Source organism: Wyeomyia smithii, chromosome 1 (genome assembly GCF_029784165.1).
Source record: "Wyeomyia smithii strain HCP4-BCI-WySm-NY-G18 chromosome 1, ASM2978416v1, whole genome shotgun sequence".
NCBI lineage: Eukaryota > Metazoa > Arthropoda > Insecta > Diptera > Culicidae > Wyeomyia > Wyeomyia smithii.
The window spans coordinates 62,840,681-62,855,765 of record NC_073694.1 but is presented as its reverse complement, the minus strand read 5'-3'; the positions used below and the strand labels follow the sequence as shown (position 1 = coordinate 62,855,765).

General features: G+C 39.5%; 1 protein-coding gene across 10 annotated transcripts in view; it reads right to left on the bottom strand.

Annotated features, from left to right (window-relative positions):
* Positions 1 to 15,085, bottom strand: part of LOC129726403 (uncharacterized) — a 513,997-nt gene that overhangs the window by 340,686 nt on the left and 158,226 nt on the right. The window lies entirely within an intron of this gene.

The window sequence follows — 15,085 nt, the reverse complement described above, 5'->3', positions numbered from 1 at the left end:
GAAAATGAACCATCCGGAATAGATCCCACTGGGGCTTCTAGAGATCCGAATACGACACCAGATGCCATACTAGATTCCAAAATAGCGACTTCCGGTTTCCGCAAAACAACCATAAATGTTTGAATACCACCCGATATGGGTATTTTCGGAATCGAATTGATGCTCTGAGGTCGCTATTTTTGAATTAAAGATGATGACTTCCGGTTTGCGGTAAACAGTAAAAATTGACCAAACACCACCTTATATGAGTTAATTCGGATTCGGAATGATGTCAAGAGACCTGAAAACGATTCCAGACGCCATCTTGAATTTCAAGATGGTGACTTCCGGCTTCCGGAACACAACCCAACGAATACCGATGTGTGTATTTCACGGATCGGGATGATGCGCAGACACCAGAAATCAACTTTTACGCGATTTTCAAATTCAAGATGGTGACTTCCGGTTTCTGAAAAACATTCAAAATTGACCAAATACCATGACACTTTTGGATTCAAAATGATTCCAAGAGACCTGAACACGACACCAGACGAGTCAAAAGTCACCATCTAGAATTTTAAAATTGCGTCTGAAGTCGATGTCCAGTCTCAGGGCGACATTTTATTTCCAGTAACATATTGAGGGGTACTCGACCACTTTGGGTTGTTTCCCGGAAATCTTGGAATCCAAAACGTCGCTATCCACGCTCTGGACATCATCTCGATTACGAAAATACACTTATTAGAGAGTATTTGACCATCTTAGGTTGTTTTCGAGAAACCGAAAATTACCATCTTGAAGTTCAAAATGGCGTCGATCTGTGGGCATCATCCTGGTTGCGAAAATAAATATTGGATGGTATTTGACCTTGTTTTTTCATTGTTTCTATGGCTTCTACAAGCCCCAATCTATCGCGAAGGACCATTTTGAAAGCATATCAACAAAACCATTAAAATGGTTGTGAGATTCTATTAATTAAATCATAAAACCATAATATTCCTTAGTTTCGGAGCATATTCGCATATCACTGGTTATTCTTGAGTAATTTCTGTACAAAAACATTGTTGTTAAACGCCTTTTTTCATTACGGTTAATGGCACTTAGTGCGAACTTTTTCCCCAGGCTCTATGCGTACTTTTGCCCCACAATGAGTTTTCCAGCTGGTTTGAGTTTTATGACAAACTTCAAAATATTTTCGGCAAAACAAATTCACACTACAAACCACAATTATACAATAGATTTTTGGGTTCTGTTGATTTCGAGGTTCTGTAGTTTTCCAATAGGTCAATCATAGTTCCCAAAACTGAGAAAATTAGATCAAAACAGCTCAAAACACAATTTTCCTCATAGCTTTGCACCATTTCAACGGAATCTTATGTGTTTACACGTGTGATTACCTGACGTTATAATACTGCAAATTCATACAATGTTGCCAGTTTATTTTGCTCGTATGCTTCGAAAAGGCCAATGCGTACTTTTACCCCGTGCGTACTTTTGCCCCTCATTACACTATATATGAATGAATGAGGGAAGGGGGTCTAAAAACATCAAAAACTAGTTCACATAGAATATGGTTTATTTAATAGTCCAAAGTTGCTTGTAACGTAACGTCTTGTGTAATACGCTGTTGAAATAATTGGTACTCAATATTGCCTTTTGAGGAACAAGTTGCAAAAATAATAATGAAACAAGTAGTGATAAAACGTTTTTATCTTAAGAATTGATCTGGTAACAAAATTACGAAAGAGCTTTAACGTGTTGCAGCTTTACGTATTGCAACTTGCTGTTTTGTATCTGCTAGAACCGATTGTTTGTATGCAATTAAAATCGTTCGAAATTCAGTTTATTTTCAATTCATATTTTAGCAAGAAACGCAAACTATATGTCGAATTGCATTTAAAGAAATGCCTCCATAGTTTATGATAGAAAATTTCATAATATTCCATACGAATTTAAATGATATTGCATATAATTTTGGAACAAAATCGTGGCTTAAGTCAGAAGCATGCTTGTCATTCTCCTCAGTATGTGGAAAGAGCTTAGAAAAAATTCACCCTTCCAGTATGTGCCTGCATGTAGCAAATGCTTTCACCACACTGCTTCTTTCTCATTCATTGTTTTGCTTTCGTCTCGATTAGACGCAAATTGTTTATCTCCGTTTGAGTTCGCAAAACAACAGTACACGAGTTATCGTACGGGTGTTTTTTTGTCGATTAGTTCTTGTGTTGCGCGATAACAATAGCCTGTTGTATATCGGCAGAAACATCTGCACACTGGTAGGGGCAGGCTACCCCGCCAGTGATTCGATACGCAGCTGATATATCAGCAAGAATAATTTTCCCGCACCGCTGTTACCCCGCTAGCAGCACGGACCACCATACGATCGAGCGAGTGGAAGTCAACTACAAGTGGCATCTACAAGGTCGCGTGTAAGAAACGGCCACTGTGTCACAACACGAAGCTGGATCGTCATTGTTTGTTCTGCGGAGACACTCGATTAATCCAACTATCAGCCGTGAGGTCGTGACTTAGACGTTCGGTGAAGTATTACATTTAGAATTTTTACTATAATTATCAATATTATTACTATGTTATAATATTATTATTAATATTATTATTGATATTATTATTATTGTTATTATTATTATTATAACTATAATTATTATTATTATTATTATTATTATTATTATTATTATTATTATTATTATTATTATTATTATTATTACTATTGTTATTAGTATTAGTATTACTGTCTTTTTTTTATTTGATCCATTGTAGATTGAAAAATTGTTTTTAAAATTTAATATCAACTACTGAACCCCCCCCCCCCCCCCCATATTCGAATTTTTATCGTTTGTGGTGTGCGGTAGAGCGTAACGCTCCCGCAAAATGGACGACATGCAGGTGCAACTTTTCCTGGATGTGGAAACAAACGGGGAAGAAATTGAAATTTCTCCCATCAGCTCACCCCTACCTTCCCCTGTGCCCTCCCCTTTGCCAAGTCCTGTACCAAGAGTACCGGAAGTACGGGTAAAAGCTTACCCAGATGCCGCTGGCGGTTCCTACGTTGTTTTTTTCCGGCCCATAAAGAAGCCATTGAATATTATTCAAATTGGCAAAGACCTGGCAAAACATTTTTCGGCCGTAACCGAGATTACGAAGGTGAGGCCGAACAAACTGCGAGTTGTCGTGAGTAGCTTGAAGCAAGCAAACGAAATTGCTGGCTACGAGCTCTTCACGAGAGAGTATCGCGTGTACATCCCTGCCAAGGATGTAGAAATCGACGGTGTGGTTACCGAGGGGAATCTCACTGTCGATGACATTTTGCGTCATGGAGTTGGCTGTTTTAAAAACCCCTTGATGCAAAGTGTAAAGATACTGGATGTCAAGCAATTGCATTCAGTATCCATCGAAGAAGGGAAGAAGAAATTCCTCCCTTCGGATTCCTTTCGAGTAACATTCGCCGGATCCGCGCTGCCGAACTACGTCCGCTTGGACAGGGTTCGTCTACCTGTACGCCTGTTCGTACCGCGGGTCATGCAATGCCAAAACTGAGGGCAGTTAGGTCACACAGCCACCTACTGCTGCAACAAGGCACGCTGTAGCAAGTGCGGAGGCAATCATGCTGAGAACGCTTGCAGTGGGGATACTGAAAAGTGTCTTTATTGCGAGGGAACTCGGCATGACCTTCCGGCGTGTCCCGCGTACAAACAGCGCGAGGAAAAAATAAAGCGTTCCCTTAAGGAACGATCAAAGCGCTCTTTTGCAGAAATGCTTAAGAGGGCTGAGCCACCCTTGACAGGAAACATCTTTTCCTTCTTGCCAACTGATGAGGGTACATCTGACGATCCCGTCGAAGGGTGTTCCTATGCCTTGCCAGAGGGATCTAGGAAGAGGAGAATGCTCAACTCTCCTAATCTTTCTCGCAAAGGTCGTAAGATAACCCCTAGCGGAATGACCAATAAGACAACACAAAAAGGAAGCGGTGAAGAAAAACCGAAGCAAGTACCCCCCGGTTTTAATTTCAAATCAAACCAGGAGTACCCACCGCTTCCTGGGGCACCAAAAACCCCTCGTGCACCCATTTCTCGATCAGAAGATAAAAAAGAAACAGGGTTCATAAAATTTTCTGATATTGTGGACTGGATATTTAAAACATTCAACATACCTGATCCCCTACAAAATATTCTTCTTGCCCTTCTTCCTACAGTGAAAACCTTTTTGAAGCAACTAGCAGCAACTTGGCCCCTCATTTCAGCTGTTATATCTTTCGATGACTAATACGGCGAAAGAGGTTAGGAATTTTTTCACTGTATTACAGTGGAATTGCAGAAGTATCATCCCCAAATTCGATTTATTTTCTCATTTGATGAATACATACAATTGTGACGCATTCGCGCTCTGTGAAACCTTTCTCAATTCGAACGATCAACTCAATTTCCACGATTTTAACATTATTCGTCGAGATCGAGACTCACACGGTGGAGGGGTACTTTTAGGGATCAAAAGGTGCTATTCTTTTTTCAGAATCGACCTCCCCTCGATCTCAAATATTGAAGTTGTTGCCATTCAAACGAATATGAATGGAAAAGACCTTTGCCTTGTTTCGTTATATATTCCCCCATCCGCGCGGATTGAACAGAAGCAACTCCTTGATATAGCAGAATTGCTTCCCGCACCTTTTTTGATTTTGGGAGATTTTAACTCTCACTGTTCGCTATGGGGGTCGCTGTACGACAACAACCGATCTTCTTTAATTTGTAACTTGATCGACGACTTCAATATTCAATATACGTAATATTGATTGGAAGTGTTATGAGTCTATTATAGCGCAATCTATCGAGACTCACGAGGAACTTCCTCCGGAGGAAGAATACGCGTTCTTAGCTGGCTTGATAATCGACGCCGCGACTCAAGCTCAGACGCAACCGATACCCGGGGTAACGATTAGACAGCGCCCTCCCAACAAATGGTGGGACAAAGAGTGCTCTGAGCTGTACGCGCGAAGGTCCGCGGCGTATAAGGACTACCGGGAGTACGGCACTGTCAACCTGCTTCGAAAGTACGGGGCACTGGGCAGGCAGATGAAGAGCTTAGTAAAGGCGAAAAAACGCGGGTACTGGCGGCGGTTCTAAAACGCGTTGTCGAGGGAAACAGCGATGAGCACTCTTTGGGATACCGCCAGGCGCATGCGGAACCGTGACGTTCCGAATGAGAGTGAGGAGTATTCAGATCGCTGGATACTCGATTTTGCCAAAAAGGTCTGTCCGGACTCTGTACCGGAACAGAAAACCTTTCGCGACGCGTTTTTAGTAACTACGGAAGAGCCTCCATTTTCGATGTTGGAATTTTCAATGGCTCTCCTGTCGTGCAACAATAAGGCTCCAGGGTTAGATAGAATAAAATTCAACCCGTTGAAGAATCTACCCGACTCTGCAAAAAGACGCTTGTTGAATTTGTTCAACAAGTTTCTTGAGCTAAATATTGTTCCGCATGACTGGAGGGAGGTAAAAGTCATTGCTATTGGGAAACCCGGGAAACCTGCCTCTGATCACAATTCATATAGGCCGATTGCGATGCTCTCTTGCCTCCGGAAATTAATGGAGAAAATGATCCTCTTACGGTTAGACAAATGGGTCGAAACAAACGGTTTACTTTCAGATACTCAATTTGGCTTTCGCCGGGGCAAAGGGACGAACGATTGCCTAGCGTTGCTTTCTACTAAAATTCAAGTCGCATTTGCTCGGAAAGAGCAAATGGCTTCTGCGTTCTTGGATATTAAGGGGGCTTTTGACTCTGTCTCTGTAGAAGTTTTAAGCGCGAAACTTCAATCGCAGGGACTTTCACCAAATTTGAATAACTTTTTGCTCAACTTGTTGTCAGAAAAGCATATGTATTTCTCACATGGCGATTCGACAACTTCCCGATTTAGTTACATGGGCCTTCCCCAGGGCTCATGTTTAAGTCCTCTCTTATATTTTTTTTACGTCAATGACTTCGATGAATGTCTTGCAAATTCATGCACGCTAAGGCGACTTGCAGACGATAGCGTTGTATCCATTACTGGAAGCGAGACTAACGATCTGCAAAGACCATTGCAAGATACCTTAGACAATTTGTCTGAATGGGCTCTTAAGCTGGGTATCGAATTCTCTCCGGAGAAAACTGAGTTGGTCGTTTTTTCTAGGAAGCATAACCCAGCTCAGCTGCAGCTCGTACTAACGGGTAAAACGATCTCTCAGGTTTTAGTCGCTAAATATCTCGGGGTCTGGTTCGACTCTAAATGCACCTGGGCTTGTCATATTAGGTATCGGACACGAAAATGCCAACAGAGGATTAATTTTCTTCGTACGATTACCGGAACCTGGTGGGGAGCCCACCCAGGAGACCTTCTGAGGTCATACCAAACAACAATACTGTCAGTTCTTGAGTACGGTTGTTTCTGCTTTCGCTCCGCTGCGAACACGCATATTTAGAAACTAGAAAGAATACAATATCGTTGTTTGCGTATTGCCTTGGGTTGCATGCAGTCGACCCATACGATGAGTCTTGAAGTGTTAGCGGGTATTCTTCCGTTGAAACATCGTTTTTGGAATCTCTCTTACCGGTTGCTAATTCGATGCACAGTTATGAACCCATTAGTAATTGAAAATTTCGAGAGGTTGGTCGACCTTCAATCTCAATCCAGATTTATGATTTTATATTTTGACTATATGGCTCAAGATATTAATCCTTCTTCATACGATTCCTCCAATGTCGCACTTTTAGATACTTCTAATAATGCTATATTCTTCGACACCACCATGAAACAAGACATTTCTGGTATCCCGGATCAATTGCGACCCCAAGAGATCCCTAAGATTTTTTCCAATAAGTTTAAACATGTTAGTTATGATAAAAGGTTTTACACTGACGGTTCTAATCTAGATGAGTCCACTGGCTTCGGTGTTTTCCACCAAAAATTTTCCGCCTCCTACAAACTCGATGCTCCTGCTTCCGTGTACGTCGCAGAACTTGCTGCTATTCAGTACTCTCTTGGAATCATCGAAACCCTACCCATAGACCACTACTTCATCTTCACAGATAGTCTCAGTGCCATTGAGGCTCTGCGATCGATGAAGCCTGTGAAGCACACCCCGTATTTCCTGGGGAAAATACGGCGGTTTTTAAGTGCTTTAACAGATAAAAATTACCGGGTTACCTTAGCGTGGGTCCCTTCTCATTGCTCGATTCCGGGTAATGAAAAGGCTGACTCTTTAGCTAAGGTGGGTGCTATTGATGGCGATATTTATGAAAGACCAATTGCTTATGATGAATTTTATAGCATTTTGCGTCAGAGAACACTCAACAGTTGGCAATCATCATGGAACTCAGATGAACTGGGACGGTGGCTACATTCCATTTTTCCTAAGGTATCGACGAAAGCATGGTTCAAGGGGTTGGATGTAGGTCGGGACTTCATTCGCGTGATGTCCAGACTTATGTCCAATCACTACACGTTAAACACGCATCTCTTTCGTATAGGGCTTGTAGACAGTAATCACTGCGTTTGTGGCGATGGCTACCATGACATCGAGCATGTTGTTTGGTCGTGTGCCGAATTCTGTGATGTTAGGTCCGAGCTTATAGATTCCCTCCGGGCCCGACGAAAACAACCGAACGTACCCGTTAGAGACATTCTGGGAAGCGGTGATCTCCAGTACATGACACAACTGTACTGTTATTTGAAAAAGACTGACATTAAAATTTAATATTCTTTTGTCTATTTGTCAGAATACCCGTATACGACGCTGGAGACACGAACACGAAGAGCCTAAATCTATGTTTAAAAAAACAAAAAAGAACACCAGTCGAAACACAAATAGATCGTATATCTTAATTAGTTTTAAGCAAGAATTGTATTTCCCTCCTCTCACCTTAAATCCCCACTAGCTCGTAGTCGGCCGCGAGAATAAATAAAAGGCCTCCCTCTTTTCCCTGCTAACGTAGAATTAATACGAATTGTACTTGGCACAGTAAAACAGAAAATGTATCGTGCCGTGTCAAATAAACTAATTTTAAACCTTAAAAAACTGCTTCTTTCTCCACTCCAAAGTGTCTCAACCAACTTACAGAGAGACAAACACACTTCCAGCTCACCCAACATCTGATAGAAACAAGAGGGGTGAATCACTCTACAGAGAAAACGCAGAAGTACACCACAGTGTCCACTGGCGAGTAGTCCGGAAAGTGTAAAAAAACCTACCGGGCAAAAGTGTAGTTCTCGTGTTGCTACACCACGAAAACGAATTCAACCAGGCTAAACTTGACCGGCACGAGCAACGCAGTCTTTTTTTGTCATCGTGCCATAATTTGTCACTAGTGTTGAACACTTGAAATTAATGTACGGCTAATTTATGCGGTCCTTTTTTCACATACTATAGCGAAGACATATGTTTCGTAAAAATCTAAAACTACCAAACCTATTGACTACTATTTCAAGACTATGGTGGCTATTTATACCTCACTTCTGACACCATGAAATGCGGAGCCTACCCTGTAGACTCCGTCAGGACATATGATAATTCTTAATAATTCATCAAAGTCCTGTACGCACGGACCAGGCGGAACGCTTGATGAAACAAGATTAAATTTATTACAATAATTCAACTTTATTCTATTCTATCACAAGAATCGGAGAGAAACAATTCTCTTGTCCGATTTTTCGTTCTGGCCTCGTCTAATGCTAACACTTTTAATTACTTAGCTAATCACTTGCATTTTTCTGTCTCGCTCAATTTACTCGCGGACACACACTCGTTATTTACTTAATCGATTATTATATACGTTTTATGTTTACTTATTCGGTTTTAGCCATGTGGCCGTCATCGTTTCATTACCAACGAAAATAGAGCGTTGAATTTCAAATTTGAATGCTGAAGCAAAATTTAGTAACATTACCATGAAATAACTAAAAAATTGCTAAAAGCGTTCAATGCGCTTATATTTCATACACGCGCGACTACTATTTCAGAACCTGTTCATTCGAAATTCAGTTTATTTACAATTCATATTTTAGCAAGAAACGCAAACTTTATGTCGAATTGCATCCAAAGAAATGCCTCCATAGTTTATGATAGAAAATTTCATAATATTCCATACGAATTTAAATGATATTACATATAATTTTGGAACAAAATCGTGGCTTAAGTCAGAAAAAAAATTCAATTTTTTCCCATAAAATCAATCAATCAATTAAAAAATCAATCAAAAAAATCAATTTTTTCCCCAAAAATTGAAAATCAATTTTTTCCCATAATGTCATTACCATCCTAATATTTGAGATACATGATGCGTCTCCTTCAAGCATTACAATAACTAACCGCCTCCATTAATGAGTTGCAGTAGCTTTTTCAATGGAGGCGCTTGGCAGTTTTATCCTATTAACCAATCAAAATTTTTTTGATAAAAAAGCATTATAATGATTTTGGTCATGCATTCCCGCATATTTTCAAATATAAGTTCGAAAAAAAAAACATTTTTATTTAATGTTATTATTATTCTTCCCTTTTCTGGTCTTTTCATCATCTAATTTTTTATTCAAGTGTGATTTTTTCGTACCGTTCTTTTGATTTATTTTTCTATTATTATTTCTGCTCTGGCTAAATTTGTGATTACCTGATTTGCATATTTTCTTCTCTGAATTTTTTAATTTATTGCTGTCTGACATTGTGATTTTCAGGTTTTCAGATTTGCACATTTCCGGATGTTTAGATTTTCGGCATCTCAGATTTTCATAAATTCAGATATTCAGATTACCTAATAACCAGATGTTCAGATATTGAGATTTTCATAAACTCAGATACTCATATATTCAGACTTTTAGATTTCCAGGCTTTCAGGATCTTAAATGTTTAGATTTTTAAACTTTTAGTTTGACAGATTCGTAGACTCTTTCAGATTACAGATTTCTGATTTTTTTTTTATAGAGTATATTTTTTCTGGAAGGGTAAAATTACAGTCCACAAAAATTCAAACTTTTTTCAGTATTCATTTCTACATGATCAGACAACCATCAATGTTCAGGTAAACTTCTGTAGTTTTTATAAAAAAAAATAAAAAATTTAAGATATTTATATAAAAAATATTTTTCTCGTTAAAATTTTTTTTGCTGTGTGTATTTTTTCGGAAAGACAAAATTATTTTCTATAAATTTGCTGAAAACGTCACACCGATCAACACTCTAAAAATATTTATGTCAATACTTTTTTTTTCATAAATCCTGTTCACAAATCAGCCGTATTTCAAAAAAAAAAATCCGATATCACTAAATGGCATCATTAGCCCATAAAACATTTGTGCGAAATTTTGACCAAATCAGAAATATCAATTGAAAATATATATTAACCTTGGGACAATTTTTATGGAACTCATTTGTTATTTTGATTTTCAGGATCTTCTTTGTTGTGTTCTCTTTTGTTTCTCATTTTTAATTCCTTCAATTTTAAATTTGTCAGATTATTACCATGTTTTTATCGCTTCTATAACCCAAAACGAAATAATGTGCAAAGTTTAACATAATATTTACATAATATAAATATCTAAAATTTAGCAATTCATGAGAAAAAAAATCAACAGTCTGTATCGAACTTGGCCTGAAAATCTCCTTCGACCTTCGCCTCATTCGCCAAAGCTGTTCCGAAAGGCATTCGTGCGTGTAAAAGGGATTCGCGTGACAATCCGAGCATTCTGTTTTCCATCCATCGGTTACGGGACACCGATGGAATGCTGACCGTAGCCGACAGTGACGCTGACCACAGACAAGCGTGCGGTCTAGCGTGCGGAAGTGACACGAAGCCACGAGTGGTAATACAATAAAGCTGGGATATTTAAAAGCTGCTTTAAAACTGAGTATAAAACTATTCACATTTCGGTATGCGGGAAGCTATCGATGTAAATATCGTGGCTTAAAAAAAGCACGATACGATAAGTACTTTCCGCACTGTTGTTATTGGGTCGATTTTCCGCGGAAAAGCTGTTGCGCACCCCATGGTTGCAGTGGAATGATAAACAATTTCGAGCTCTGTAAAGCCTGTTGCACATTACCAATGGTCTGCCACTTGACAACGACCGCACGGAAAATGTTGCCCTACTTTTGTGTGCTTCGTGGCACGGAAAATTGGAGCCCGGTATTTTCACAATGTGTGCATTGCACCCGAAATTGCGAAAGTATCATCTGAGTTTCAGGCAAAAAAAAAACTAAATAGAATCTTCCTATTCCATGCAATAGAGGAATAATTTATTTTGAGTAACTTTTAATCAGATTATGTAGATATTGTTGGAACGTTTTTTTCCAACGCTGCGAATGAATGAGATAAACGACAAATTGAATAAAAAAACACAATATCGACGGCGTTTTTCCCCTGGTACAAGCCAATAGCGAATCAATTCCTTTTCCGGTTGACATTTCTGACGACCGGTGCGGCGCACAGTGGGGGATCGCTGGCCATCGACCACCTAAAATTGAGAATTAGAATTTCCAATCAATTATATTTGTCCTATACTGCCGTTCTACGCATAATTGGCCTACGTTAATGGGAAACTCCGTAGAAACTGGGTCAACTACGCGTAGGATGGCAGTATAGTAGTATACTATTAAAACGTCAGAATACAAACTTTTATAGAGTAACGGAGGTATTTTGGCCAGCTTTGGGAAGTGTTCGCACAGTTCATTAAAAACAAACACAATTTTTTAAAATAAATACCTACTCTATTATACCATTGTTAAAAGTTAGGTGTCTATTTTAATATACACCGTTCAACAATGCAATATTATTATTATTATTATTATTTATTTGTCCAGTAGTGTAAAGGTTGACCTTTTTAATTTGACTACTTCCGGTTTAACATTCGTCTCTCAATCATTTTTGTGTTAAGTAATTGATTTACCTAACCTCACCTAATCTCTCTAAGCGTGGTTCCAGAAATTCAAACAGTCTCTCTTGAACATTACCTCCGATGCAGAACTTTTTACTCTGGCTGGCAACATATTCCAGCTAACGACTCCTCTAACGAACAAGGAATTTCTATAGATTGAAGAACTATTTGATGGTACAACTAAGTTTTGAAGACGTCGACCGCGTGATGGAATCAGTTTTCTGTGAAGTGATGACGGTATACAAGTTGTCATGAGCTTTTTCATAAAAACACAGGAACGATACGCATATAATTTTTGAAGTGGGCATCCAATAAGATTTGAGTGCAAATGACTTACACGGGAGTAGCGATTCAGCCCATAAACAAATCTCACGCAACAGTTCAGGGCAACACTTAGTTTACGCAGTTCACCGGCACCTGGATCGATGTGAACCACATCTCCGAATAGAAAATGAGGAAGAATCAAACTTTTAAACAGCTTCAGTCGGGTACGAACTGGAGCAGAGGTAGCACAACTATATAGCGTTCGTAAACCGGAATAAATTTTCCCACATTGTTGTCGTATAAGTCCATCCCATTTTAGATCGTTGCGAAAGACGTAGCCCAGGTTGTTTGCATTATCTGTCCAGTGAATTACTTCTCCGTCCATAATAACGTCAGGCAGTGTATTATGGTGAGCAACATTCCGTGTTCTGGTTTTTATTAATAGGGCTTTACTTTTGCTTTTATTGACAAGCAGTCCATTTCGGCGAGACCATTGTGTAATCCTTGCAAGATCCTCGTTAACCAATTCAACAATTTCGCTGGAACCAAGACCCAACCGGCTTATGTACAACTGTACATCATCAGCATACAACTGAATGGTGCAGTACTTTAGAACATTAGGCAGATCATTAATGTAGCAGCAAAACAACAGCGGGCCAAGAACAGATCCTTGCGGCACTCCTGAAGTGATCACAGAACTATTTGATCGTCGATCTCCACAGAAAACGGTTTGTTTTCTATCTGTTAGATATGAGTTGATTAGATTTACTGCACCAGAACTGACATTAAACTGTGATTGCAGTTTTACGCAGAGCCTGTGATGATTGATTGTATCGAACGCTTTGGAGAAATCTAGCAACAATAGTATAGAGCCAGCCTTTTTATCAAACGCAACAGCTAGATCATCGTACACCCGGATGATCGCTGTTTTAATGCTGTGACCTTTTCGAAAACCTGCTTGAAACTCTGATAGTAAATTGTTTCCGGTGATGTAAGAAGTCATCTGCTTCCCAATTAGCTTTTCGAAGACTTTCGAGAGAGCGCAGAGGATGCTTATAGGCCTCAAGTTTGTTATTGAAGTCAAATGGCGCTGCTTTCGGACAGGAATTATTTTCGCATGTTTCCAGCAAGAGGGAAAAACACTGCTTTGTATAATGACATTGAAGATATGCGTAATTTGATTGACGACCAACGGTAATATGACCTTAATAAATTTTATCGGCAGATCATCGAGTCCTGTTGCATTCGATTGCACGTCCCAAACAGCATTGACAACTTCCCAGTTTTCCACAGTACGAAATGAAAAACTATGAGGTGAGCTAGGATAAGCTCGGTTGCTTCTACCACCATTGTTGCTCACAGTAAAGTTCGACACAAACGCACGATTAATTTCATCGGGGTCAAGATAGCAGTTGTCACATGCTGGTTGCTTGCCAACACCCAGCTTCTTCACCCGCTGCCAGAGATCTTTAGCAGAGATTCTACTGTCGAGGAACCGGCTCATGTATTGTGCTTTAGCTCTCGAAACCAAATAATTCGTTTGATTCCTTAATCTTTTGTAGAGTTGTCTTGCTTGATCCTTCCGTTCGGTTGGGGCCTTCCGCCAGTCTCGATATGCCATATTTCTTTCCATTAAAGACTTGCGCACTTCTGAACTCATCCACGCGTTTGATGTTTTTCTGTTGTTCGCAAGACGAAGTGGTATATGTTCATTATGAATGCTCGTGATATGCTCATTGAAAAACTCAACTAGGTCATTGGCATCACCGATAGCATAAAACTGATTCCAAGGGATACAATCGATGGCATTTGCTATAGCATTTGGGTCAAAATTAATATAATCTCGGTATTTCTGAACGGTTGTTACGGGAATAACATTAAAATCCAATGAACTAAAAATAAGATCGTGTTGCGAAAGTCCTGGGAAGCCAACTTGGTTGAAGCGCAGCATTTTTCTTCGATCACTCAGGATGAGTAAATCCAGTTGAGAGCAGCCGCTCCGGTGGAAGAAAGTCGGCTCATCACCAATAGACGTAAGAGATAAACTCTGAAGCGTTGATTCAAACTGATCCCGTTTTCTGCTCGGCCGAGAGAGGTCGGTATTAAAATCTCCAATGAGCACGATGTTCTCGTAGCAAACGGCAAAGTCAGTCAGTTTTTGGTGCAGGAAATTTGAACAGTCATTGTCAGGTGGATTATAGACACACATAACGAGAACCTTTTCATTGTCTAAACATAACTCCACGGCAAGGCATTCAGTCATTTCATCCGATGCATCTGTAATGTTTGTTCTGTAAACTTCTGATGAGCGAAACCCGTCTTTACAGTACAATACGATACCACCACCTCGTCTATAAAGTCTATCGTTGCGTATAATTGAGTATCCAGGAACTGCAATTACATTATTGCTGATTTTCGGCGTCAACCATGATTCTGTAAAGCACGCCAGTCCAATTTTCGAATTTTCTAGGAGGAGTTTTACTTCATCTAACTTACTAGTTTTCCTTGCACAGAGACTTTGAGCATTACCATGACAAATGTTTAGTTTGCCCGAAATCAGCACTGCATTAATTACTGCACCAGGAATGTTCGTTGAGAGAGTACTAGTCATCGATGCCATCAGACAGAAAAGTAATTTTAGAGAGCTGTACCGCTAAAGAGAGATAGTAACTAATTTCTAAGATCTAATTTCCAATTTCTTATCTTAAAATTATAGTTATTACAATAAAATTAACATAAATCTTTCAATAGAATACAAACACTGCTTTTGCTCATACAATTAGACACAATACAATCAATTACATATAAACATACTTCGAAAATAGAGTCAAGTTGATATTTACAATATTGTACTTTAAAAATCATCCAGCTGCTCTTCGGAGAGGACTGCTACAGGTTGACCATCCGTTGCTACTTTCACATACAC